This window comes from Lonchura striata, chromosome 3 (assembly GCF_046129695.1).
Source record: "Lonchura striata isolate bLonStr1 chromosome 3, bLonStr1.mat, whole genome shotgun sequence".
In the NCBI taxonomy this organism is placed as follows: domain Eukaryota; kingdom Metazoa; phylum Chordata; class Aves; order Passeriformes; family Estrildidae; genus Lonchura; species Lonchura striata.
The window spans coordinates 23,445,148-23,472,017 of NC_134605.1; the positions used below are offsets into that span (position 1 = coordinate 23,445,148).

At 44.9% G+C, this 26,870-nt stretch overlaps 1 protein-coding gene across 2 annotated transcripts in view; it reads right to left on the bottom strand.

Annotated features, from left to right (window-relative positions):
- The window catches only part of SNAP25 (synaptosome associated protein 25), a 61,029-nt gene extending 35,741 nt beyond the window's left edge, over positions 1-25,288 (bottom strand). The window contains exon 1 of one of the 2 annotated variants that reach the window (XM_021540276.2): positions 25,147-25,288. The gene's annotated coding sequence lies outside the window, so the exon portion shown is untranslated. The remainder of the gene's footprint in view (positions 1-25,146) is intronic. The other variant, XM_021540275.2, reaches the window with a different exon arrangement.
- Between the last annotated feature and the right edge of the window lie 1,582 nt (positions 25,289-26,870).

The following is a 26,870-nucleotide window of genomic DNA, read 5'->3' on the forward strand; positions in this document are numbered from 1 at the left end:
ATCGAATTCACAGCAGCCTGTTATTGCAGCTCCCTGTCTCATGTAGCATCATTTATAATTTAACAAAATTTATCCTATTAATCACTAAGCTTATTGTGCTCCCACTAGTTCCGAGTCTACACTCTCACTTCTCCAATACCTGAAAAACATTTTACTTCTGGCACAAATTGATTCCCAGCTAGGAAACAGCAGCTTGTTCCTGTGCCGGTGTTGTCCTGTGGCTTAAATATTTTCTATTCTTCCCTGGTCTCTCCTTTTCTCTCTCTGAGGTACAGAAACAGGACTTGTAACCTTTCCAAGCATGTCTTATGATGTGAAAGATGAGATCTGTTAGTCCTTTCCTGGTAGGCAGACTGTTTGTCATCCTAACAGCTCTTGGTTATGCCAGTTCCATTTGAATTAGTCTTCTCTGGGAAAGGGTGGCTGGCATTTCACAGGGTATTTTAAATCAGGGTATGGGCTTTGCTGAAAGGGCTTAATGCTTCCCTGTTCTTCCAGGAGATACCTGCTCCAAAATATCCTGCAACCTTGCTTGCCATTGACATAGCTGGATTTTGATGGCTCAGAACAAGAAATCCAGGTATTAGTAGAGAGGATTAAAGAAAACATCTTAACTTGTGAAAATCTGTTTGCATTCTGAGGCCAGAATCTTGGACAAAAACTAAAGGCATCTGCCTAGCTGGAGGATGAGATTTCTGACTGTCATGATTTCCAGTAGAACTCAAATCCTAAATCCATTCAGGTCTTCAAAATATTCTCTGGCTATCACTGCAGAAATGGTAATCAGTCAGCCTCTCTTCAATTTGATTCCAACCTGGGTTTCTTTACACCGCTCCTAAGCCACTAAATCTGATTAATGGCCAATTTTAGAAGCTAGTGGTGAAAGTCACGCCCCATTTCAAGTTGAAGGGAGTGTCACCACTGCCATTAGTGGGGTCAGAATTGCAGGTGGAGCTACAAGCCAGTGACAGTGGTTCTGGGAGAGACCAGCAGTGTGTGGAGGGGCAGCTGTGAGTGTGGAAATACCAAACAGAAGTGGCTGGCATCTTAAATACTTTTCTGCCAGATTTTTCTGGGGCTCTTGCTCCCTTCTGTTTCTCTTAGATGGAATAGAAATATAAAATGGAAGTATTGCAAAACATTTATTGAGGGATTCAAGACACAGCAAGGAATAAGAAAACTGCATGGCTAATTTTCCTTGGGCATTCCCACCAGGCACCACAAGGTCTGCTGCATTTCCTGTTCCTAGGTTTGTAGAAAGAAACTGTTCCCCCTGCACAGTCTTCTCAAGAATGCCAGAGCTCCTGGTCCAGCCCTCACTCCATATCCACATCCAAACCTCTTCCAGATCTCCTGTTTTAGGTTAATCATTAGCCCTCAGCATTCCAAACCATAATGAGCCCTGGGTGAAGAGCCTCCTTCTGTGCCTTCACAAACCAAGAGGAGCTGTCTCAGTTGCAACAAAGAAAGGTAATTGAGCTTCTGCAAGAGAGCATTTAATAGTAGTTGTTAAAAAGACCTTGTTCCACATTGCCTCAACCTTTCCTACGTCTTCTCTGCCTCTGCAAAGTCAGCGCAAAACGTCAGAAGAGTTCCACACTCTTGTATTACACACAGATCAAATCAATGGCAGAAAATGCAAACCAGTAGAGCTCATCCTTAAATTTCTTATAATGATGCAAGAAGGCAGCCTGACAATTGAGGAAAAACATTTTTAGGCTGCATGCATGATGAAAAGGAAACCCACAAATTGAAAAAGGATTTTTTTTTAGGCTAAATGGATGATAGAAAGGAAACTCACAAACTGGAGAAAGAATTTTTTTAGGCTGAATGGATGATGAAAAGGAAACCCACAAACTGCAAAAACGTATTTTTAGGCTAAATGGATGATAGAAAGGAAACCCACGAGTATTACAGTAAGAAAAGGGAGCACATTTGCGTTGGCCTGTCATAAAGCAGAGCTAATTTCTGCCGCAGTTTTTGTAAGACTGCAAGTCAGGAGAAAATTTGATGGTAACTTAATTTGAAAGTAATTTTTTAAAAGTTAAATTGAACGTAATAATGAATAACTTCACAGTTAAAACAGATGTGAAGTTTTTCATTTGTATGTTAAAAATTGGTGCTATCCCATCTTCACTAGTCCTGATACTCCTAGGACTAGATGAAACAAGCTGTGAGTTTAAATAGCACTTTACAGGCTTAGTGTGGAATGGCTGTTAATTGTGACAGAAGGGAAAAATGTGGAAAAAATTGGCAGTGACACAGTTAACCTCATCAGCATCAGTGTTGTCAAAGCTTTGATTTCAAAGTGATAGACAGGAATAAGGTGTTCCCCTGATGGTTTGCTTGTTACAGGCTGTCAACACACTCAGCTGGCATTTCAGTTTTTTCTGCATGGTTTGCATTTGCAAGATTTCTCTGCAGCCCAGGACTCACACCTACCCTTGCCCCTGAGCTGTGTAACACCAGTAAGGACCTTCAACAGAAATGAAAAAAATTAAATTAATGCAGCTCTTGCTAAATATAAACATTTTAATAGGCAAGTAAAATACGCTGTGATCATGAGGGTATCAGGAATGTAAATAGACAACATTTCCCTTCTTGACATGTATTTGTGGTAAACAAAACTATTCATTATATTTATAATACTCATCCTTTCATTTCTGCCTGGTGGTAAAAGCATTTCAAGCAGTGGGCTGATATATTTTTAGCAGAAATCTTCTTTAACTAAATCGTCAGAGTCAAATCAGCAGCTGACAAAATATAAGCATTATGAAACTGGGCTGATGATGTTATTTGTAGAATTGGATTTTAATGGAAGGATGATTTTTTCTCAGCTATGAGGGACAGCAAAAAGAGGTATTTAAGAATTATCTCATTGTCTTTGAGATTCTTGGTTATCACTGATTATTCATGTTCTGTCTACCCAGCCTTCTGCTTTTATATCATATAGCATCTGAAGCAGGTAGCAAGAAGGAAGGGAACTTCCCAGCTTGGGATTTTTCCCTTGTGCATGAAGCCATCTGTGGTGAGGGCACCGTCATGTCAAGATACAGCACCATCAGTGAAATAGCAAAGGCACAAAGGTTGCAGGCCTGAGTCAAAACCCATGACCTTGAGGAGCTGTTCTCCAAAATGAGTCTCCTGCACCTCCCCACTATGGCCCGTGGGTTTTCTCTGGGGCAAAGTAGCTATAAAAATGAACAAACAAAATAAAAAAAGGCTGACCTTTCTGAAGGTGCCCTGAGTATCCTCCAAGGATGTCTCGTGCTTTGCCATGGCCTTGGCTCAGGGCTCACTTTCTGCCATTTCCTACTCCTCCCTCCTCTGCCTTGTGTTGTGGTCTCTGCTAGGAACTTAAACTGTGGATTTAAAGCTGAAGGAGAGTTCATGAACTTTGAAAAGCTTACTTCCTTTCAAGAAAAAAAGAAATAGCTATAGCCATGTTATAAAAAGAAAGGACCCTATTTAGTTTTTAACTCCCCTCTTTCTCTGTTTGTACACGTGTGACACACAGATGGACATGAGTACATAAAATGCAGCAGGCACAATTTAAGGCCACAGTAGAGTATATTTTTTTAAAGGCAGTTTATGTAACAAAAAGGGCTGGGAACCCAATTTCAAACCACTAAACCTTTCATAAGTTTAAATTTTATTATTTCAAGGCTCTTTTACAGAGTCACAATAACAAAAATTTCTGCTGCTAAACAGCTCATCTCCCTGAAGGGAAGCTGGAACCTTGACCAGTCCAGATCTACTCCCAAAACTCTGCAGTGCTGCAAATGCTGCTCAGAGAAGGGTGAGGATCTGGCAGCTTCCTTCACTGGGCACAACTGGAAGATTAAATGGGAAGGTCCTTGGGTCATATCCACCATTCTCTACTGGTGGATACTTGTATCAAAACCAATAAATTTGGAACAACCGGGTGAGGTGGATACAGTAGATGATTACAATGCTCTTAGAGTTGTACAAGTCAAATATTGAAAGCATCTGACATTTCTAGGCTAAGTAACAAACTACATTAGCCACAGGAATGCATATTAGCAGCCCACAGGTATGCAAAACTTATTCACCTGTTTTCAAAGGCCACTGCTGCTTTCTGATTCACACCTACAACTAATTCCTGGCTGCTACTCATTTTCCAGGAATCAGTAATACAAATTCAAAGAAGGCTGATTAGAAACCTCTCTTTCTTCAAAAGTCCATTTCAGCCTTCACAGGATGATGAGAAAACCCCCAGTGCACTCCTCCAGGCAAGATTACCCAGACTTGCAGTCGAGGATTTAGCTGTACTAATACAAGAGCACAACTTCTATTCTTTTTTTTTTCCTTTCTCCTTTCTTTTTTTATTGACCAATCAATTCAACAACAGGCTTGATAGTGCCTCAAGGGCATCGCTTTCAACCATGTGATCTGCAGATTAACAGAGAAGCTGCAAAATCCTTTCCGCTCAAACTGTTTTAAGAGAGGATCAAAATCTTTCTCTCTGCATGGGGATTTTTATTTAGCTAGTTCTTTTTATTGAGTTTGCACATGTTTGTGAAGGAATTAAGGCCTGCAACAGCATGCAAGATGGTCTGCTTTGGCTGCTAACCTTTTCCTTTCAATTTGTGTTTGGCAGTAGAAAGCTTTCCAGTTCCTTATGGGACTGTTGTCCCTTCCCTGGGTCCTACCCTTGCATCATTAACCCCCATCAACCCACAGATGCTGGCCCTGAAAGGATGTAATTTAAAACATTTTGAAAGAGCCCCCCCACTTCCCTGCTGCAGTTCTTGTTCACACTAAGGGGATGGATATGTTGAAATAGGCTATGATACAATCTGCAGGGGAAAGGTTTGGGAAATTGGGGAGCTGGGTAAGTCCTGTGGGGTCATGTGAAATTTATAGAGCTCTACTGAACAGTAAAACAAGATATTAAATTTGTTCATGTAAATAAAATGAACAACGATTAACTGTTTCTTGACCTCAGCAGTCTGGCTCCTGGGAAGCAACTGTTTGCACCATGGAGGTACATGGGGGCACCTGCTGAATTCCTTAATATTCAGTGCCTATGAAGGTACAACTACTGCTGGTGGCGAGAGGGTGCTTTCAGTGCTGTAGACATGAAGAAAACTGCACACAAAATACCCTGAAACAGAGCAGAAAACCAGACTGCCTTATATCAATCTAAGACATAAAAGCACACCTGGAGCTGCAAAGATGGAGGATCAAATGTGAAGGTCCGCACATAACATGGCTGAGAGGTTTCTTTGGCTCTAGCACATGTGGAAACAAAACCAAACCTCTCACTCAGCTGCTGGATGATGAACCCCAGCAGTGATCTGGGACAAGAGCAATTCATGTATTAACAACAGAAACAGCAAGAATAAACTCAGCAAAAAATAATTAATAGCCGACAGTTGACAGCAATTACAGTCTGGTCACAAAAATTCACAGAATTTAGGACATAGAGGATTTTCCCAGAACTGCGCCTGGGTATTCCCACAGTTCTGCTGTCAATATCCTACAGCTCCAGATTTCAAGCAGAGTATGCGCACACAGCTGAGGGCAGAGGGATTTTTGCCTCACTGCCTGGCAATGAAAGCTCCAATTTTATTTTCATTTAAATCCCTAAACCTTTTTTTGCCTTTGTTGGGACCCACATGAGGTGACTTTGGGTCCTTAAGACCAGAGGCTTTATAAAAAGCCATGCCAAAATGAAGGACTAACATATTCCTTGAAGAAGATGAATAGTGACAGCCAATCTGATTCTTCCAAACATTTAAACGGTGCTTGGTTTGCATCAGAAAAACAGGATTTGCCTTCCAACCTCATCACCTTCATAGACTCTCATTTATTTAGGTGCATCTGCATTCATTCATCTGAGCATAAATCCAAAGAGTTTCTGGGTGTAGCTACTTTTCCAGCCCTCTGTAGGAGAGTACAGCTTGACAGCACTAGAAAATGCTCTATCCCAAAAGGTGTTTTTACACTCCTAAGTGGCCAAGCAGCCAGTGCTCAAGGGGAAGTGTCTCAAGTGCATGGTGCACCCAAGGGCTTTGCTGCAGCTGTTCAGGAAACAGTAAATGTGTTCTCCTCTGAGACCCATACGAAGAGAGCCATCTTTTCACATTTGGGTAGAAGAGCTCTGGTCTTTCACAAGCAGCCAAAATCCCTTGATTTTTTCAGCTGGTTTTAGTTTTGGAAAGCTTTCCCTTCACTTCTACCCCTCCTGCAAATGTATGAGGATTTTTAGAAATGGAAACATTTTGAAGATAAGAACAATACTTGCTAATGAAGTCATTTGTAAGTAAAATAAGTTCCAATCAAGAATATTGACTTGCTTTACTATATATTTATAAATACTACTCCTGTAAGTAAAGACAGCAAGATAGGGCATGAACTTCATTTGAATGTAATCCAATTTAAATCTAAAGCAATCATTGTTTACTTGTGTATTTTATGTAATTTAAATTCCTGAAAAACCCATGGTTCTTCATTCTTGACCTAACAATAATGTGGGAACAATTCTGTGTCTAAAACAGAATTTGTTTTCTGCAAGCAACATTGCCTATTTCAGATATTTCAGACCGAACTGCTTTCACCACGCTGACAATATTTTTCAATAAGTGAATAAAGAGAAGATGATGCCTTCCTTCCTGAATCCCCAGTGGCATACACAGCAGAAAATCCATTTGGTGTAAGAGATCTTGGAGTGCAGCTGCTGTCTTCACACTTCACCCAAGGGTAGATTGGAAGCCACAGATTTAAATGAAGTTATTCTTGTAAGCTTTGAAAATTCATCTAAGGAGCAGATCTCAAGGATATACAGCCTGGACCCATCTGGTAGACTAAAGCCCCTTGTTCAAGCAAATTAAAAAAACACCCATTGTTGAGGGAAAAGGGGAATATTTATGTCACTTACATCAGTTAATGGCTTAAGAAAGCTTTGTGACTGTACTTCAGCTCCTGTAAGCTGGGAGCCCTGTGACTGACAGCCAAACTGTTGTCCAAAAACTTCCCAGGCTTAGTGCAAAGGGCAAAGTCAGGAAGCACATCTGTGGCCACAGCCCTGGGGCTCGCTGCTCTCATGCTGAAATACCAGTGCTGTACTGAAAGGGCTGTGCTTCCAGGTGACCTTGAGCTGAAGAGAACAGGGCCAAGAGATTTCTTTAAGGAGCCCGTGGGGGAACATGGTCTATTTTTAAATAAAAATAATCAATTTTGTGGGGTTTTTACACTTTGGGCCTGGCTGGCTGCCGGAGAGAAAGGAGCACTCCCCTCCTCAGAGGGATGTTGTGAGCCCTGATGTTTTCTGCAGCCCTTGCCCATCCTCACTGGATTCCTCTGTTCCAGCAGCAGTGGGATAATTTTCCCCCTCTCCCACCTCTCGAAACCAGAATCCTCCTTTCCCAGGGTGTCACCTCCTTGCAACACCCCGGCTCCTGCAAAGCAGAGGGCACCGCAGTGTCTGCGGTGGGTCCTGCTCGAGTGCTCCCTGCTCGGCTGCTGTGAGGCTGCCGGGGAGGAGCTTTGCTGCGCTGCTGCTCAATCCGGCAGCAGCGAGCAGGGAGCGGGCGCTGCATTGGCCATTCTGCTGTGGAAGCGCTGCAGCCTCTGCCTCGGGCGTTCGCCGGCAGCTGCTGCAGCGTGTGCAGCCTGCTGCAGGATCCCGGGGTACCGGGCGAGGAGAGGGGTCAGCCTTGGCAGCCTCGGGACGAGGGAGAAGGGCAGGTTTTGGGGAGGCTCCGTGCTCTGCCCTGCGTTTGTGCAAACCAGGCGAAGGGATGCGCCACAAGATGACAGATAATCTGTTTCTGTCCCTTTTCCCTGCATTCCCCATTCCTCCCCGCGAGGCTGCCTTGAATCCAGGTTAAGTAATACAGGATAGCAGAGTCACAGAAAAGACTAATTAATTCCTCAGGTTTCATTAGACGTTAAGAGTAATCATTGTCTGAAACTTCAGACAGGCCCTGGATGAACACAAACCATCATCAGTGCCCAGCAGACTGCTACTAGCAGTCTGGGAAAGAAATTTAGCTCCCATCTGAATTTCAGGAACCCCAAAATACAGATCCTGATTTAAAACTTTGTCCTGGCAAATGTAAATAACTGTAGCTGCAGCTGAAAGTGGCAAATTAATAGGAAATTTATTTTAGATTAATTCTGTATTTAAGAAAAAAAACCCAAACCACTAGCTGGTGAGGGAGGGCTCTGAATGCCTCTTTTTCTTCACCACTGAAAAGCAGGGAAGTGCCTTGGGCTGGGTGAGCTAAACTAGTGCTGAGTTCATTGAGGGAAGGACTTAAAATCTGTCTTTTCTGAGGACTTGCCCTAAGAGCCCGGAACAGGTTACTCTCTTTAATGAACTATAAAAGTGCTTCTTCCCATCAGGCAAAGGTGACAAAGAAAACTCCTGCACAGATTTTCTAGGGGGCATTAATCTCTCTTGTACTAAAGCAATGGAATCTTCCTTATGAATCCAGGGCTAGCAAAGTTTAACTCATAAAGCTGATTTCAAAGTAGCTCATATTGACTAACTTGTCTGACTGCAGATATTTATTTGTAATGAAAAATCAATATTTATTCATATTTAAGAATCGTTCTCTGAAAGCAGAGCTTTCCCCTTCTGGTCAATATCAAGTAGAAGACATTTGTCTTCTACTGAAACCTGGCACTTCCTATTCTACAATCCAGAATGAGTCCACTCAGTCCAGGCACCTGTTTCCATAATAACCTGTGCCATTTTCTTCTGAGGAATATGTTAAATTCCCTGAGATGGAAAACAATAGACCAACCCATGAATCCTGCTAGAAGTTGATGAATTTCAGAAGTGATCATCCACTGGGAAATTTCTCCCAGTAGTTTTATGTGTCTGAGCCAGATTAGTGAAAATTTTCATGACACAGGGATCCTAGTTCTCTGGCAAGCCTTGCTGCTTTATCCTCCTCTAACTTGAAAAATGAACAAGAATTTTTAAATCTACCCCAAAGCTTAATGAGGCTATTTTATTTCCAGGACATTTCAATAGGCCTTAAGCTAAGCACTAATGCAAGCTCACAAATAATACAGGCAGCACAAATGCAACGTTTTATGGCATAGATATAGAAAATGGAATAGAACACACATATCTTCACCTCGTTGTGTCTCAGTGCAACAATAAAATTCATCTGAAAGCTTGTTCTAGAATTAAGAAACACGTTGAAATGCAGAGCTGGGAGTGTTAGGTCAGGAGCAAATTAATGTCATGGAGGCAGTGAAGCCTGACTAGGTAAGGCATGTGCCATGTTTGGGCTGCTGAGAAGGCTTCTTCCTTACACTGCTGATTAACTCTGTGGTTAGTAGAGTCAGCCATGTGCCTGTCAGGACAATATCAAGCAGAAGATATATCAAGTCTGGTCCCTGAAATTGTCAACAGAACCCTAATGGATCCCTGCCCCAAAAGTTACCAAATTCAAAAACCCAAAACCAGTGTGTGGTGCTTATCCTCATTTAAGGAGAGAAATGATGAGTTGGTAGGTGAACTCTCCCCTTCCCTTGCCTGCTCCTCTGGACATGAAGGCCATAACCACTGAAGAGCAGAGGGAGTCACACACTGAAGGTCTGTGGGCAGAGCACCATGGGTTCATGGCATCAGCAGCTGCTCACACAGACCCAGGAATGAGAATGGACACCTGTCCTCTGCCCCTCAGTTGCCATCCACCCCCAGGGTCAGGGCAGCCCCTAAACATGGCCAAATCAAGTTAGACAGAAGGCAAGTACAGACTATGAGCCTTCCATGTATCCCCAAAGTCACCTCCCAGCAGGTGCCTTGGCCATCTTCCCAGGACAACAGGTAGCCTCAGGCCCTTGGTGGCCCCACCCAAGGTCACTAAGGAATGACAGCTCCTATCAGCTTGTTTTCCTTTAACACTCTCCAAGGCCCACAAGCAAAAGAGTCACAGAGTGTGGGCAAAGCCAAGGAAAGGAGAATTGTGTTCAGCTTTTCCAGCTGTTCTGGAAGGTGATTTTGTAGAGCCTGAGATTTGAGAAAGTGCCCAGAGAGTACCACAAGGGATCCATCACAAATGTATGCTGTGGTAAAAATACAGAATTCAGTAGGATAACTGTTAAAATATTATTTCTCCAGCCATTTGTTGATTTAAAAGAGATCCTTCTTTTTGACCCATGGCACAGCACCTGCTATTCCAAACAATATAAATTTCAAGGCCGTGTATTTTGTTCAATGTTATTTCCAGGAGAGACAGGAACCTCCATCACAGGCTGCCAGCCGCACTTCCATATTATCCCAAATATCTGATGCAACATCTCCAGAAAAAAAAAGATTAAAAAAAGATTGGATGTGGCACTCAGTGCCATGGTTTCGTTAAGGTGTTAGGGCATGGGTTGGACTCAATGATCTTTAAGGTCTCTTCCATCCCAGTAATTCTGTGAATTCTGTGAAACGTCTGGGCCATGACAAACCCAAACTGCTCTTAATCTGCTTCATCTCATCCAAAATGAGATGTAAACATTTCCCACTTCCATTACATTTCTGTCGCCAAAGTTATGAGGCTGGGAAGGCTTTTTTAGCATCTTCAAAGCACAAACAAAAAAACTTTGTCCCCTTCTCTCCCCAGTTCCAATTGTGTGTCAGTATTTCTTGGCTCCAAAGTCTATAATCAGAGTAACTGTGTTAGGGGGTTTGGGACTAAACAATAGGACAAATGTCACTCATCAGCAGAGACTCTTTGGCAGGAGCTGAACGAGGCTCCTGCCAGACAGAGAGACTGACACAAGAAGCAAAGAAACAGTAAAAAGTTCCCCATTTTGTTGGAAATATGCAATATACTGATTTTGTAAACTAATCAACGTTCAAAACGCTTACTAAGAAGATTAAAATTCTTCATTTTTTACGCAAATGGAAGCTTTGCAAAAAATGAAAAAAAAAACCCTGTATTTATTTCTAAAAATTACTGTCATCTTTTTCAAAGCTTGGACAGAAATTATTCCTTTTCTTTCCTCCAAAAAATCAAAGATCTGTTTTCACTGCCTGGGGATCTGACTACCTTGTCACACATTCTGCACACACACTTAGCCAGCTACTAAAACAGAGGCAATAGGTTGTGTTACTTGTGGAGGGAAGGACTGTTCAGTCAGGAATTGGAATAGGTACAAAAGGCATAACATTTCTAATCCAAAATATTAAATTTCCCCCCATATTTTGTATTTTCAGCTTTAATATTTTACCATATAATTGAAATGTCCTCATGTGAGAAATACTAATTAATTTAAGCAGTAATGGAGGCATTTATCCAGAGTGAAGTGGTTGAATTCTGAAACAAATTCATTTCAACAGCATTGATTAAACAGTATTTCCATATTCTTTGCTAGTCTGATTTATAAAACAAACAATTAATCTCTCAGTGGCCCATATTTCACAACTAGACCAGGACATCATTCAATGGGACACTACAACACAGTAGATGAATAAACTTTAATGGTAGTTTAGTGAAAAACCTAATTGATCACAAACAATAGTGTTTGTGTTTACCAGAACAAATATTTACATTTTTACATATGCAAAATGGGCAATATTGGCTTTCACAGTGACAAAAATATTTGCAACTCCTTTTGTCAATGTATCTTTTTTTACTAAAGAACCTCATCCTTTAACAACCAACTGACTTCCTTAGTTCATTATTAACTTTCAAAAAGTTAATTCTTCACATGGCTTTACAATGTGCTTCCCATGAAAATGGCACTTGTCCTTTGCTTTTTTATGGGTTCTAGGCAGAAAACTTCAAGAAAAGTCAGAGATGTTTGCAGTAATGGCCAACTAAGCTCTCATCTGACCTAGAAATGGAAATTCTTGAATCACAAGCACAAATGAGTGGCTTAATTTCCTATGACATCTGCAGTTACATCTGGACATTTCCCTTTAGTCCGTCTGTGTCTGGCAGTCCTGCAGTATGCATCATTCGCCCAAAGAATCCAGATTGTTGCTGACCCTCACAAGTCCACAGGCATTCGTCTTCCTTTGAAGTGAGACAGGTCTTGGCAGTTTTGTTAAAATTTTTTAAACAATCACTTGTCTCTATCTCAACTCGAAATAATCCACTCCTGTCCTGAGATGGACACTTTTTTTGATCCCCTGAATCTTTTTTGCTGTGTCCCATCTCCCATAGAGTGACCATGAGTTTGTGAAAATGAGGCTGTCACCTAGAACAAAAACTTTTTATACCTCACTGGTTCAAAGCCAGTTTCAAGGCTTTTCCCCATATTCCAACATATGGTAGCACAGAAAGGCATTTTCTGAAATTCAGGTTGGATGTCCTTGTTCTAGCATTCCCAGGAACTTGCTTAGAATTTTCCATGTATAATACTTAATGCCTTCCTGCAATAGCTATTTGTTCTTCTCTGTTACTCATGGCAGGCCTGAACAGCCTGTCATCTTCCTTTAGGATGACTTTCAACAACACTAAAGCATCTATGAGGAACATTTTAATCCAGACAAGCTAAATCACTGTCCTAGATACTTTTCCTTGCTTGGTATGATTCTCTGAGGGCTGCATCTCTTGTGACTTTTGCTGTGACAGTTGCTATTTCTGCAGAGGTGAATGTGATAACTCAGCTGGGGAAATGGGACCAGCATGCATCCAGCTGCAATTCTGCATTTTAATAGCCTCAAAACAAAGCTATTTTACATGCTCTGTCAAGATTTCCGTCAAAAATCTTGTGGATAAAGTTACAGGGAAAAATGCTTGCCAAAATAACATTTTTTAAAATACTTAATTAGTAATATTCAGAGAGAGCAAATTCTGGATTTTAAACACAAGCTTTTCACTGTTTCCACACCTTCCCACATCTGCATCCCTAGCACACTCAGCAGGAGAGCAGGAAGCTCTTGGGACAATATGGAAGGTATGCAGTAGAGCCTCAAACGTGTGCAGTGAGCTGTCTGAAGATCCAGAGATTTTTTTTTTCTGAAAAAAAGACTCATCAAATAATTTCAGATGAAGAGGAAGTCAAGGAAATCAAAATTCGTGGTGAGCATTCCCAGAACACAGAAAATTATGGGGATTTCACTATATAATTAGTTTGCTGTAAATTGCTCTCTGATTTCTTCAAGTGCGTCATACCGTGAGCATATCTGAGCCATGTGATTACTGAGGTGCTGATGAACCACTTTTCTCAGCCCTGCCTCTGTGTTGGACTTAAAGAACAGATCCAGCAGAGGTGAGTCAGTTCTGCTCTGCAGTGCTAGAGAGAGGACCTGACCACGTTCTGCTGTAGACAGGTGGTGACTCATAGCAAAATAGCTCTTATGCTCAACTGATTCAGGGTTTGATGGAATACAATACATCCCTGCCTTGTACAAACCACAGTGTGTTTGTGTCTATGTAACTTTCTGCAGAGTCTCAGTCAGAATTAAGTCACTGCTAGCTCTGAGATTCAGGGAGGGGTGGTGCTCTTGGTTTCTGTGTAGCACAAGAGCACAGCTGCAGCCCTGTTTCCTTGAGCACTTAAAGAACTGTGTTCAAGGCTTCCTGAGCCTCTGTTGTGCACTGTGTGCTCCAGTTGCACACTGCCCTTCCAGTTGAAAGGAGGAGCAGCTCCACTGCTTGCTCTCTGCATAATGCAGCTGTGCATTATTGAAGTGTTTGAACTCCAGAAGTTTCCTTTTGAACAGACTCCTTTGTTGGTGTGTCCAGAGAGTTAAAAAGGGTTTAATTATGGTCAAATAGATCTTCCTCTTCCACTGAAATGTTTTGAGAAGCGCCTATGTTAAGAGCTGCTCTCTTAATGTAAGAACTGCCATTCTTTCAGTAGCAACCCCCTTAAACCTGGAGTATTCCTGACAAAGCTCCCTGTTGCTCTGGAAGCCAACCCAGTTAGTACTGTCCCAGATCAACAGCCTGTGATGGGTCAGCCCTGATTATACCAAGTGCCCACCAAAGCCACAGCTCAACAGGACAGGGAAGAGAAAATACAACAAAATGCTTGTGGGTCAAGATAAGGACAGGGAGGTGATACAGGGATTTCTCTCATAGGCAAAACAAATCCAACTCATGAAAAGTTATTGAATTTATTACCAATCAAGTTGGAGTAGGACAGTGAGAAATAAACCCAAATCTTAGAACACCTTCCCCTTCCACCCTTCCCTCCTTCCTCAGTTCAACTTTACTCTCAATTCTCTACCTTCTCCCTCCAGCAAGGAATGGGGACTGCAGTCAATTCATCACAGATTGACTCTGCTGCTCCTTCCTCCTCAGGGGGAGAATCCTCACACTCTTCCTATGTTCCAGCATGGGGCTCCTCCCATGGGAGACAGTCATCCATTAAATTCCGCATCTGGGTCCTTCCCATGGGCCACAGTTCTTCCAGTGGTCCCCTTCCCCAGGGTGCAGTCCTTCAGGAACAGGCTGCTCCAGCATGAGTTCCCCACAGGATCACAAGTCCTCCCAGCAAATCTGCTCCAGCCTGGGATCCTCTCTCCCTGGATCCACAGGTCCTGCCAGGAGCCTGCTCCGGTGCGAGCTTCCCATGAGATCACAGCATAGAAGGGCATCCCTCTGCTCTAGCATGGGTCTCTTCCATGGGCTGCAGGTGGATCTCTGCTCCCCTGTGGACCTCCATGGGTTGCAGGGGCACAGCTGGCTCACCACAGTCTGCACCATAGGCTGTGGGGGAATCTCTGTTCCAGAACTTGGAGCATCTGCTCCCATTCCTTCACTGGCCTTGGTGTCTGCAGAGCTGTTCCTCCTACATTTTCTCACTTCTCTCTCTGGCTGCAGTTGCAGGTTTTTCCCTGCTTCTTAAATCTGTTATCTCAGAGGAGCTGCCACCATCATTCACAGGCTCAGCTTTGGCCAGCAGCAGGTCCATCTTGGAGCTCACTGGCACTGTCTCCACTGAACCTAGGGGAAGTTTCTGGCAACATCTCACAGAATTTGCCCCTCATATCCCTCCCAAAACCTTGCCACACAATGCCAGTGCACAGCCATGTTTCTCTGATTGCTCTGATGAGCTCCCTGTCTCCGTGTGCCAGCTCAGGAGACCAAGCTCCACGATACTCCATTGCAGCTTGTCCTGCTGGACAGCTTGTCCTGGGCAAAGCAGTGCAATCCTCACCCTAAGACATGATCTCCAAAATGGCTGTGACTTTGTTCCCTTCTCCCCCTTGCTCTGGCCCATAAAACCACTCATCTGAGCAGCTGCTTACAAGCGCAGGCAGGATGTTCACAAATCCCACCTCGCAGTGGGATCTCTTCGCTTCTGATGATCCCCTCTTTAGAGTCTACCACTTCCATTCCCTCGCATGTCTTCAGCTGGGAGGCAGCAATTTAACCCCCCATCTGGTGCTATTAATTTGCACTGATAATTTCATGTCTCTTCTGAAACAGGCTTCTATTTCTAACACACTTGAAAAGAGGGCCTTTTTTAGGCTTTCTAGCAAAAGGAAAATGTCTGGTCTCTGTCTTGTGATATCACAAACACTGGTTTGCTTTTATTTTCAGTGTAAGTGCTGCAGAGCAAGTGCACATCTCCAGCACCGCAGTGAGTGGGTAGCAGCCCTTTTCCTTTTGCTCTGTTATTTGTCTCTGAGACACCAACTACAGATTAGGTGTCAGGATGCACCTCTGCACCCATCTGCATTGTGAAATGCAAAGATAGAACAGAAGGTTGTGGCTGCTAAGGGGAGTGAGAGTGTTTTATAACTTAACACTTCAGGACACCTTTAAAATTACTCTATATAATACTTGAGGATTGATTTTTACTTTTTAACTCTAGGTAATTGTTAATTGTGTGCTTGTAGGGAAAGAACAGCAAGAAAGAGAATTAAAAAATTTTAAAAAAGCCCACCTTGTCCTTTCTCATATTTGAGTCTACTGGCCTTTGTCCTTTTTTTTTTTTTTTTTTTTTTGTATTTGGGTTTGTTCTTTGTTGTGATATTTTTCATTCCCCTAGTTATTCATTCTGCTTTTTGTCCTCTTGTCCTCTTCTTCATCCTTATTGGTATAGTGGATCATATTCTGGTTAAGATAAAGCAACTCTTCTAAGCTCAGGAACTGGCCTACTGTGTTTGACAATGCTGGAGAGCCTGGTTAAATTTTGGAAGGTCTCTGACTTCCCTGCTGCAGGAAGATGTTTTGAGAAATAAATTCTGACTGCAGACATGAATGGAAGAACTTTGTCTGGAGAACAGTTGAGTGTACAACATATTTCTTAGAAATGTCACCACAAAAACAGAATCCAAAAAAAAAAAATGTAAAGAAATTGAAATCTTTACATGGTTTTGCAGTCTCACACTCTGTGCTTGAACATCTAATTTCCTCTATCATGGAGTCTGTCCTGGCTTTTGGATCACTGTCTTATCTCTTCACCTGCCAGCCTGGGAATCCTTTTAAAAGTTTTGTGAGTAAAGTTCTAGGTGCAAGTAAGGGCTTTCTGCAGGCAAGGAAAGGACAGAAATACAGGATCCTTACTGGGAAAGAATGGAGCTCTTAACTATAAAGAGGAAAGTAAGTGCTACTCCATAAAGGAATAGGGATAACCATAGGAAAATCACAGTATGGCAGCAGCAGAGCTGCTCATCAATCTAAATAGCGGTTTAATAACTTTGCAGATAAATGCTTGCATCCACAATAAAGAATTTATTGGATTTTACTGTTCAATTAAAAACTGTATATTGTCACATTCTTCACTGCAGGCAATTCTTGAAAGAAAAGCTGGAATATTATACTGCTAGAGGAGCAGTTAAGACAGAGAAGCCCTGCAACCTGTGGGATGTCCTGTTTTATAGGGGGTTCAGTTCACTGATGCGTAACTTCTTCTGGCCTCTTACTCAACAACCCAGTCAAAGGAGAGGGAAGCACTGGGGTCCTTATAGCTGAGAGAGAGTGAACTCTTCATCTCCACCTGCACTGTGTTCCTGTCTTCCTACTCTTTCCCTGTTGTTCCTCTGTGATCTGGGTGGCTCATTGCCTGTATAGACTTGTCTGTCCATACGAAGCACCCTGGAGGCTGAAAAGGGTCTTTCTCTGCATCTCCTTCTCTTGAGAGGGTGGTTTCCTGCAAGGCATTTGGGGAACATGATGAGAGCAGAGAGCTGAGGCTGAAGAACTTGCAGTTCCCAAACTCCAAGAAAAATAAAAAGGCAGCACAGCTATTGAGGCCTCCAGAGGATGAGACATGCCAGTCAGTTCTTCTGTCACATGCTACCCTCTGTCAGCCTGCTTAATACTTTAACCTTAAGTGCCCTGGGCATTAATCTGGAAATTGGGGACCTTTTGTGTGACATAGGCAGCTCTCTTGTGTTCTTATTTGCCAGACTGTTAGAAATACACACCTGTTCTTGTTTACTAGGCTTAGCAAATGATCCTCAGAGCTTGCAAGTTGCTTCAGGAGCAGCCTATTTTGTACTACTTAAACCAGTTAATTAAGAAAAAGGGAACAAGACAACAAAATTATTTAAAAATGCCTTGCTAATATTGAGAATCTAAAGCCTGCAGATGGCCCTACTGTTGCATTGCAAAGGCGGTCTAGAGCATTTTCAATTATACTTAGTGCATTCCTGGCGCCTTGAGGGGTTTTTCCAATGTCTCTTGACGTGCTCATCTCTAAAATGAACTAAACCGACAGCAAAGAACCATCCAGGCGTTCTTTCCCCTCCTCCCTCCTGTTAAATAAGAAAACCTCTTAGGAACATCAGACTTGAGGAGACTCGCTGCCTTATCAAGTCCAGTCTCTTGTGACCACCACCAGCTATGCCACGTAATCCCTTCCTGCACTCATCCAGCACCATCTTTAACACCTCTGCTGCTCTTGGCCTTTCTGCCTCTTGCCTCTGCCATTGGTATAATAAAAGACCTACATTTTCAGGAATTGCAAATTCCGTAGCCCAAGAACAGGATTTTAATGGCAGAAAAGCTGCAGGAAATCCTTCAGTAAGCTCTGCAACCAGTACCTGCCTCCATACAGCTGAGCAAATAAAACAAATGCTTCCCCGGGGAGAACTGCTTGTTGGTAGTCAGCAGTGAATTCCAGTTTAATTGGGTTTGCATACCTTGTTTTTTTTCTTGAGGGCTTTTCACATCCTTGAGTGTCACTTAGGTGAACACTCTCTGGAAAAGAAAATGTTTAGCTGAAACACTCAATTATTCACAGAACATAGCTGGGCTGTATGTTCAGCTGTCGTGTTTGGAATGGGTGCTGCTGAAGGGAGAGGGTTCAGTCCCGCTCTCCCCTGCAGCTCAGTGCAGCTCCGGAGGAACACAGAGCTCTGGCAAAGTCCTGGTCTTGTGTAATGCACAAGCAAATTCATTCACTTCTGGTCTGAGAGTGTGTCCTTCTCTTGCTATCATGAATGCAATAGCAATAAACTGGATTTATATGGATTCTTCCAGCCAAGCCTTCTACTAACCCGAAGGGAACAATCATGGGTAACAGCCTGTCAAATTCTAGGTAAATGACAATCACCTTTGTTGGGAGAATGTTGCATTTTGAGTTTAGGTCACCACCCCCAGGCAGCTGAAACTGCTATGCCCTAATATTCATAAAAATATATTTTCAAAGGTAAGGGGTACTTGTGCTACCTCTGAAAATGAGAGATGTAAACTGAAAGTTGTTTTAATCTCAGCTTTTTCTTTTATGGATAGAAGCAACTGAAGCACTCGGCAAAGATTACATTAATTTAATTTGTGATACTTGCACCTGAATCCAGATATTCCACATGCAATCCTGGTGTTTTCATCCTCAACCCCCAATAGCTGAAGTTCAGATGTAACCAAACATCTCCAGTTCATTTAATTGCCAGCGCCTTCCTGCCACTTTCTGCAGGAGCGAGCAATCCCGCTGAGCTGTCTGCGCCGAACAAACAGGGAACAGCAATTTCTCCCTCACCGTGGCAGTCGCTGGGGGCCAGCGCTGCAGGGCACAGGCAGCCCTGAGCCTGCAGAGGTGTGTGCCCAGGTGTGTGCCAGTGTGTGCCCAGGTGTGCGCCCAGTGTGTGCCCAGGTGTGCGCCCAGGTTTGTGCCAGTGTGTGCCCAGGTGTGCACCCAGGTGTGCCCAGGTGTGTGCCAGTGTGTGCCCAGGTGTGTGCCCAGTGTGTGCCCAGGGTGCGCAGGCTGCCAGAAGCAGCAGCAGCAGCAGCAGTGCTGGGCTGGACCAAGCAGCAGCTCCCTGCTGCCTGCAGCAATGTGAGGGATTTTAGCAATTGGCTAAATCCCTGTGAGGTGAATGGTGAGGAGCCTAAGGATGTGAATGGGAACAGACTGAACAAAAAATACTAGCACAGGGAGGAGAAAGAAAATTTTAATTTGCATCCAAAGCATAGTGAAGCTAATTTTAGTACCTTTTATTTTTAAAAAAATCTTAAATATGCATGGGAGACTTCTGTTCCTGTTTAAAAAAAGAATCAGTGAATGGTAACACTATTTTGACAGTTGAGCTTTTTTGAAGAAGTATACTTTTGTTTTGTGAATTTTTTTAGAGTAGCTGGAGGAAATATATTTACCTCGGTAAGACAGATCAAGGAACTGGCATCTGCACAGTTCCACTGGGAGCTATAATTTCCAGGAGTGGGAAAAGGAACCAAAGGAGAGGTTGGCACATCTTCCAAATAACTGTTTTATACAAAAGAAAAAATAGAATTACTATTTCTTCTATGACTGTGCTGCAATTCAGGAACAGAATTCCTCTCATTTGGGTGAAGACTAAATATAATAAATAAATACAGCATGACGAACACCAAGCTGTGAAGTGATCAGAGCTTTAGTTTTCAATCTAAACTTCTAGTCTCTTTGACAGACGTGACAGGGAAATTCTTTGGAGATTCACTGGGATTTTTAGCAACAGAATCTGTTCAGATTTTTAGCAAGGGAATGCTACTGAGAAAATGTGGGAGATGGAAGAGATCAATGCAGAATTACAAACATGCCCTACCAAGGACTCTGCAGTGCCTTGGATGTACAACTCCCTGATAATTTGTAGGTTTTGAGGAAGAAATAGCAAATCTTGCATTAATTTCACAAATCACTTACATGAGGCATCCTTTTGTATTGTCTAGGATACAAATTTTAGTTGTTAGCACTGCCATAGTCTAGGATAACCCTCATTTTGCTCATAGATTTTACCAGTAAATGCTGGCACAAAAACTTGGTCATATTAAAAACACAAGGAAAACTATAATTACAGTGAAAACATATACAAACAGTTCCTCTTGTTCAGTTTTGGACACTTGTACAGTGAGACTTGGCTTTGCCTCTGTTCTTTCATCTTTCAACTCTACAAATACAATGTTTCAGCCATTAAGAATATTGCCTTTTAAAAACTTGAGGGAAGAAGCATAATTTTCATGTCCACTTAGTAGAATGTAGGAAAACTTCACCCTACTCCCCAGCTTGAAAGAAAAGTGAATGGCTACAGCTAGGAATTTTTGACTTTTTCTGCACACAGCTGTGCCTTTAGGAAAAATTCAACTGTGTCCTGGGTTTTACACCATATTCAAGTTCTGCTGGTGTTATGTACCAGCAGAGTGCAGCAGAACCCAACCTGAAACAGAGGCATAACAGCCAGGATTCTTCCTTTGCTGCTTCATCACTGTTCCCTGTCAGCATTTCTGAGGCAGCCTGGCCGTGAGGGTCTGCGACAATGAGACCAAGCCCTAAAAATAGGGATGGGCTTTGGGAGGGCAGCATCTGAAATGAGTGTTTTTTCCTAGAAGACCTGCTCCTTCAGCAAATAGACCCATTTCTGGTTTAAAACACCAATGAGGAGTCCCAGCTTGAAAGATTATCAGCCTGTAGAGTAGCACAGCACTCAGTTATGCCACTTCACACTAATTGACAATGGTGCTGAATAATAATTTAAATCCCATTCAAAATGTGAAACAAAGCACTGTTAGCTCTAAAGAAAAAAAAAAAAGTCTCCTAAACAGCCAGACAAAGCACAGATTTGTCAGCACTAACATTCAGCTCTAAAAGGCCAGGAGCAGCCATGATTAATTACTTAGTGTTTCCCTCTTCTCTTCCCTATACCTGGAGTAGAATTCAGCTATCTCCAATAGGTGAGATAGGATACCATCTCTTATTATTAAAAAAAAAAAAAAAAAAAGAAAAAAAAGAAGAGAAGAAAAAAAAAAGGAAAAAGCTACAATGCAATATTACATTCTCTTTAGAATCACAGCGTGCCAGTGTATTTCAGAGGCAATACGTACACAAAATTCGTTTCCCTTTGATAAACCTAAACTGCTAAATATTCTTTTACAAGTGCCCCAAATTTATGTACAGGGAAGTATTTTCCTTGATTCCAACTCTGACTTTGGATTAGACCTGCTGGAATAATCAAAATCAGAAAGTGACACTCATCACTCTTCACATCAGGATCCTAATATCCCTGATGTGTTTCTTTCATCCTGGTGATCTTTAGCAGGAATTAAAACAGGATTGCAGATGAGCATGAGATGATGAGGAAACAGCAAGTGAATAAGATGAAAGATGTAAAAGAGCAAAGCTAAATTTCTTCCTAAAATAGCAGGGCAGGTGGTTCAAACATTTCCTCAAGGCCACTCAGATCCACTTTTGGGTCTTGCAATGTCAGCCTTGGGGCTATCACAAAGCAGGAAAGAAAAATTTTGAATCTATGCAGTTGACTTGTCTTTGTGCTTGATGGAAAGTCCTAGAAAATTGAGTGGGATATGGGACAGCATATTGAAAATCATCATCAGATAAGAGGCAGATTTTGCTCGTGGGAGTTTGTGTGTGCCTAAGTATTTGTGGAGGGAGTAACATAGGGGTGACAGACAAAAACTAGGAATATAACTTGCGTGTTTTGGAGAATGTGCTTGTTGCAATACAATGCAGCTAGCTGAATCTGCAAGGTCAGTAGGCAAGAAAGCCAGAGTTTATTGAAACTAAACGAAAACCATACCATTGGTGGCTCAAAAATAATAAGCTAGCTAAACTATTCCTTGACAGCTTACAGCCTTGACAAACTATATCCAGCATTCCCAGGAGTAGATAGACGAGCCCTATGCTTGCTCCAAAGTCCAGCTTCCTAGAGGTAATCAGGATTTGCCTGAGAAGTGCATCCTGCAGCAGCTCTCCAGCAACACATTATTCTTGTCTGCCTTAGACTTTAAAGCTCTGAAATGCTTGAACAAGTCTGTTGTTACAGATTGCCTGGCACTGGTCCAGCCCAAAGGTGGCTGCATTGGCAGCAGGGCATGAAACTCCACCGACAGGAAAAATGTACTCTGCCCAATGAATGCTGCAAAGTCAGCCTGCATCTGTTGTGGTTTTACCCAGCCTGGAACCCTGAAAATCTCTGAAATAAGCGTGTGTGTGGGTATAAATGTGTATAGATGAAAGAGTCCTCCTTATGTTATAAAATGTTATGACAGAGATTTGGGGGGAAAAAATGCAAGAGAAAGAGTAATGGTGTGACAACAAGCCAAGGTAAAGGGAAAACAGTTTCTGCTCTTCATTCCTGAGAGAAGAAATCATTAGCAAACTGAGTCCTACACCATGCCATATATTTTCCATTTTTCCCTGAGGGTTGCTACAAATGCAGCAGCTGTAGCTGTGTGACACATAGACATACAAATCGCTGAAGTTGTTCACACTGACAGGAAAAGAGTTTTGTTTCGTTACCTTATGTAGTTAAAGCAGTGCAAGCACTAGGCAGAGACCATGCTTTATTTGCCTTAGCACTTTAATCTTGTCATTTGTTGCCATGTCTAAAGCATAGGGAGAAAAATGAAAAGCTTTCCTTGACCTGAAAAGCATCTCCTACCTCACTGCAATAAATCTGGGAAGTGGAGCTGCATCTCATTAGATGTATTTTGAGGGTTCGTGCTGGCTGGATTCTGCTGTTCTTTCTTTCACTGCCCCCATGAGTTCAATGGACACACAGCCTGGTCCCGAGAGCTCTCAGAAATGTCACTCTCATTTTCTAGTTAGATGTGGAAAAAAAGTTAAGCTGCATTTATTTGGGGTTGCTATCTAGCTGCATTTGGTTTTGTAACATGCTGAGTTTCTGCAGCACCTCTTGACTTCAGAGGCAGCCTCAAGCTTTTGCTTTTGCCAGTCAGGCCTGCCTGCATCTTTGGTTTGGTCACCTCTGTTATCTTTTTGGCACTCATCCTAGGAACCAAACTCTTCAGCAGTCACCTCCTGGCTGACCTGTTCTGCACGATGCAGAAGCAATGGAAAACCACTGCTGCTTCTTCCTAGGCTGGCTTTTTTGCAGGGATGTGCAGGTGCCTGGGGGCCTAGGAGAGAGTGTCTTCCCCAGCCATTCCCACCGGAGCACACATTTCCCAGATGGCTCCATCCCTCCCCTTGCCACCTGAAGGGGTGGCTGCCCCATACCATCCTCGTGCTGATCACTGGGGGAGCTGCTCCATGCCCAGAGCCAGGACGAGGTGGGGGTGTGGGACAGGCATGTCCTTGCAGATGCTGTGGCCTGGGCTGGAAGCAAACGGGTCTGGGTTAAGGGACTGCTCTGCCACCCCTGGGCAGCGCCGCAGACCAGCCCCCCATTTCCCCCCCTACCTCTGCTTTTCAGCTGGGAACGAAACCAGCAGCAATTATTCAAGCCAAGCACGTAATCTGGCAGATCCCGCGACTCTGGTTTGACGCAGCTACGCAGCTCAGTGTCTGGACACGCAGCCCAATCCCCCTTTCTCCCCTTGTTTATTCGCCCCGAAAAAAAAAAAAAAAAAAAAAAAAACCCCAAAAAAACCAAACAAAAAACCCAAAAAAAAAAAAAAACTGCAGCGAAGTTGCCAACTTGGGACCGCACCGAGGCGTTTGGGCGTCTGGGGTGCCAGGAAGTGGAAAGGACGGGCGGAGGGAACACCGGCGGCGCCAGGGGAGCTGTGGCCAGGAGCCGTGACGGGGCAGCCCGCGTTACATAAGGCGGCGGCTCCGCACCGCTCCGCAGCGCGGGGCCGGGCGGGGGGGGCGCGGGCTGATGTCCCCCGTGTCACGGCGCAGCGCCGCCGGAGCCCGCGGCACGCAGCGCCCGAGGCGCCCGCGGGCAGCGGCGCCGGGACACGGAGCGCGGCTGCGGGGAACCCCGGGGGGCTGCCGGTGGTCTCCGCGGGCGGGACCCGGCCCCGGGGGGACCCCGCGGGCTAGGCGTTATGTAACCCCCGCCTTCCTTGCACAAACACCTCTCCAGGGAGAGGGGCTGGAGTGCCAAACGCCGATTAATTGCAGGAACTGATGTTATTTGCCTTTTGTTGTTGTCGTTGTTTGGTTGGGTTTTGGTTTTTAAATTTTATTTCTCCCTCTTCTCACTCTGAGCTACAGAACCACAACTGCGCTTGCCCGCGGTTCTGTCCTGGAATGAGGGAGCACCGCCGCTCGCCAGTCGGGAATCTCTTCCCAGTCCCGTGTCCGGGGGGGCAGCCCCGGGGCGGGGGGCGCGGAGCCGCAGGGCGCTGCAGCACGGCCGCCTCCGCTGCCGCGGTGCCGAACGTACACAGACACACTGACACGCGCAGAGACATAGACACGGACGGCTCGCAGCCCCCGGTCCCGGCGCGGGGCCCTGCGCTGTCCGCGGTGCTGAGCACACACTCGGACAGACAGACAGACAGACGTCCCCGCTCCGTCTCGCTCGGGCCCGGCGCTGTCCGCGGTGCTGAGCACATGCACACGGACACGCAGACAGACACAGACACACGGACAGACACAGACAGACGCACGGACAGACACGGACAGACGCACGTCCCCTCCCCGTGCCCTCGGGCCCCGCGCTGTCCGCGGTGCTGATGCTCCGTCGCAGCCCGGCGCGCTGCGGGCGCTGCAGTGCTCCGGGCGGCACAGCCCGGGCCGGCCCAGCAGCGCAGAGCGCCCGCACGCCCTTCTCCCCGGTCGGAGCTGAGAATGGCGCCGGTTCCCCTTCTCCGACATTGCCTTCTCCTCCGGCCTCCTGCCGCCCGCGCGGCCGAGAGGCACAGCCCGGCTGCCTCCCCGGCTTCAGCCGGCAATGAGGCTGGCGGCGAAATCGCCCCCTTCTCCCTGCCTTTCTCTGTCCCCGCAGCAGCCCCAGAGGCTGGAGATAAAAAGCCGAGCAGGTCCCACTTTAAACATATCCCTTTTCTCTATTTCATTATCGTCAATACCGCCCCTCCCCCTGCTGAGCCGGTGCCCGCGGTGGTGTCCCACCTTTACCTGGGCTGGCGGAGCGCGGCGCGGCGGGGTCGGTGGGTCGGTGCCGCAGCTGGATGGGAGGCAAGGACAGGAGGCTGCTGACCTCCGCGGGTCTCCTTCTTCAATGGATCGGGAGCCGTGCCCTCATCAAAGATGGCCGTCCGCTCCTACGTCAGCAGCTTTTAATAGCCCTCCCCGGCGGGGGGAGCGGGAGGGGGCAGAGCGGGCCGGGCGGGTTTGAGTCATCGCCGCCGCACCGCTCCCGCAGCCGGCCCCGCCGCCTCCCGCAGCCGCCCCGCCGCCGCCTCCCCGGGGCCAGGGTCGGGGCGGCGGGCTGGGGGTGGCTGCGGGCGAACCGCCCGGGCAGGGGGGCAGGGGCCCTCCCGCAGCAGCGATTTCCTCCGCCAAAGGGGTGGTCCGAAGAGGGTATCCCTCTGAAGTCCCCGGTACTCCATATATGGCCAATCTACGTGGGCTTCTATTTTTACGTGTGAATTCTTCCTTCTCTCCCCTCTTTTTATTTCTCAGAACATCCTGCCAGGGGTCTGGGTGTGTTATTCTGTTTAGTCTCCCTCTCCTCCCCCCCCTCTCCAAAGTCGGGGCAGCCAAACACGAGGAAATCCATGGTTAAAGGACATGTGTTGTAACTGATCATTTGAGGGACAGGTTCAAAAATGAGAGAGAGAAATCAAAAACAAAGCCTGGACAAGTATATGAACACACACACAGCACAGTGAGCACATCCCACTGCTGCTGAGGAAGGAAACGGTAACTCTGTTAGAGGAAAAGTGCCTGGCTTATTTATCATTAATTAATTAAAATATTCATTCTGAGTGTACCTAATTTGGAGCAAATGGAGCTGTCTCCAGCGTGATTTCTAATGGGGAGGAAATACTTTCATTTCATACAAAACAGTGTATGTTTGTAAAATTTATCTCTTAATGGAGATCGTGATGAAGGTTGGGGATTGCAGTCAAAGTGCGATGCTCTTTTTCATAACCTCACTCATTCTTTGCCTTTCACCCCACAAGCCTTGGCTTTCATTTATGGAACCATTCAGACCAGGAGATGAGCAACGATGCCTCCCTGTTCCCTGCCTCAGCCTCTCCTGTGAGCAGTGAGTGAGCCCTGCCTGGGTTTAACTCTGACACGGTGTGTGAAGGCTTTTCTGAACAGTCTGTGTTATGGCAGAGTCAAAATATCAGTTGCACGTTAGGATAATTCCATCCTCATCCTCTCTTCTTGCCCCCCACTTTTGCCAAGAAGAAGACAGAAGAGAGGGAAGGCTTTGCAGCTGTATTTTGGAGCGCGTTCATCTCGTGTTATGGTTGTATGGGCATGGGGGAGGGACGGGGAGGGGAGGGGAGGGGAGGGAGGTGCGGGGGAGAAGGAGAGAGAATTGCGGGTGATTCCTCCTACCCTGCTCTGTAGTTCCCCACAGAAAAACGTGACTGTAGATCGTGCTTTGTGAGTCTCACCCTCTTCCTACGAAAATATGTCCTTCAGTCTCTTTTGAAAGGAAGCAGTCAAAAGTTTGCTAAATATACGAGAAGGAATTCTCAGTCGAGATGGGCTTCCTGCTGCATTAGAGTATCTAATGAGTTGTGCACATGGAAACCGCAGGGAAGGAGAGAACCTGTCATGTTCCCGGGCTGTAAACACAGCCTGAGATTAACACTGTGCAGACATCCCCCTCCAGGTGAGGGATCTGGAGCAGCAGCCTGATTGGGAAAATGCATTTAGCG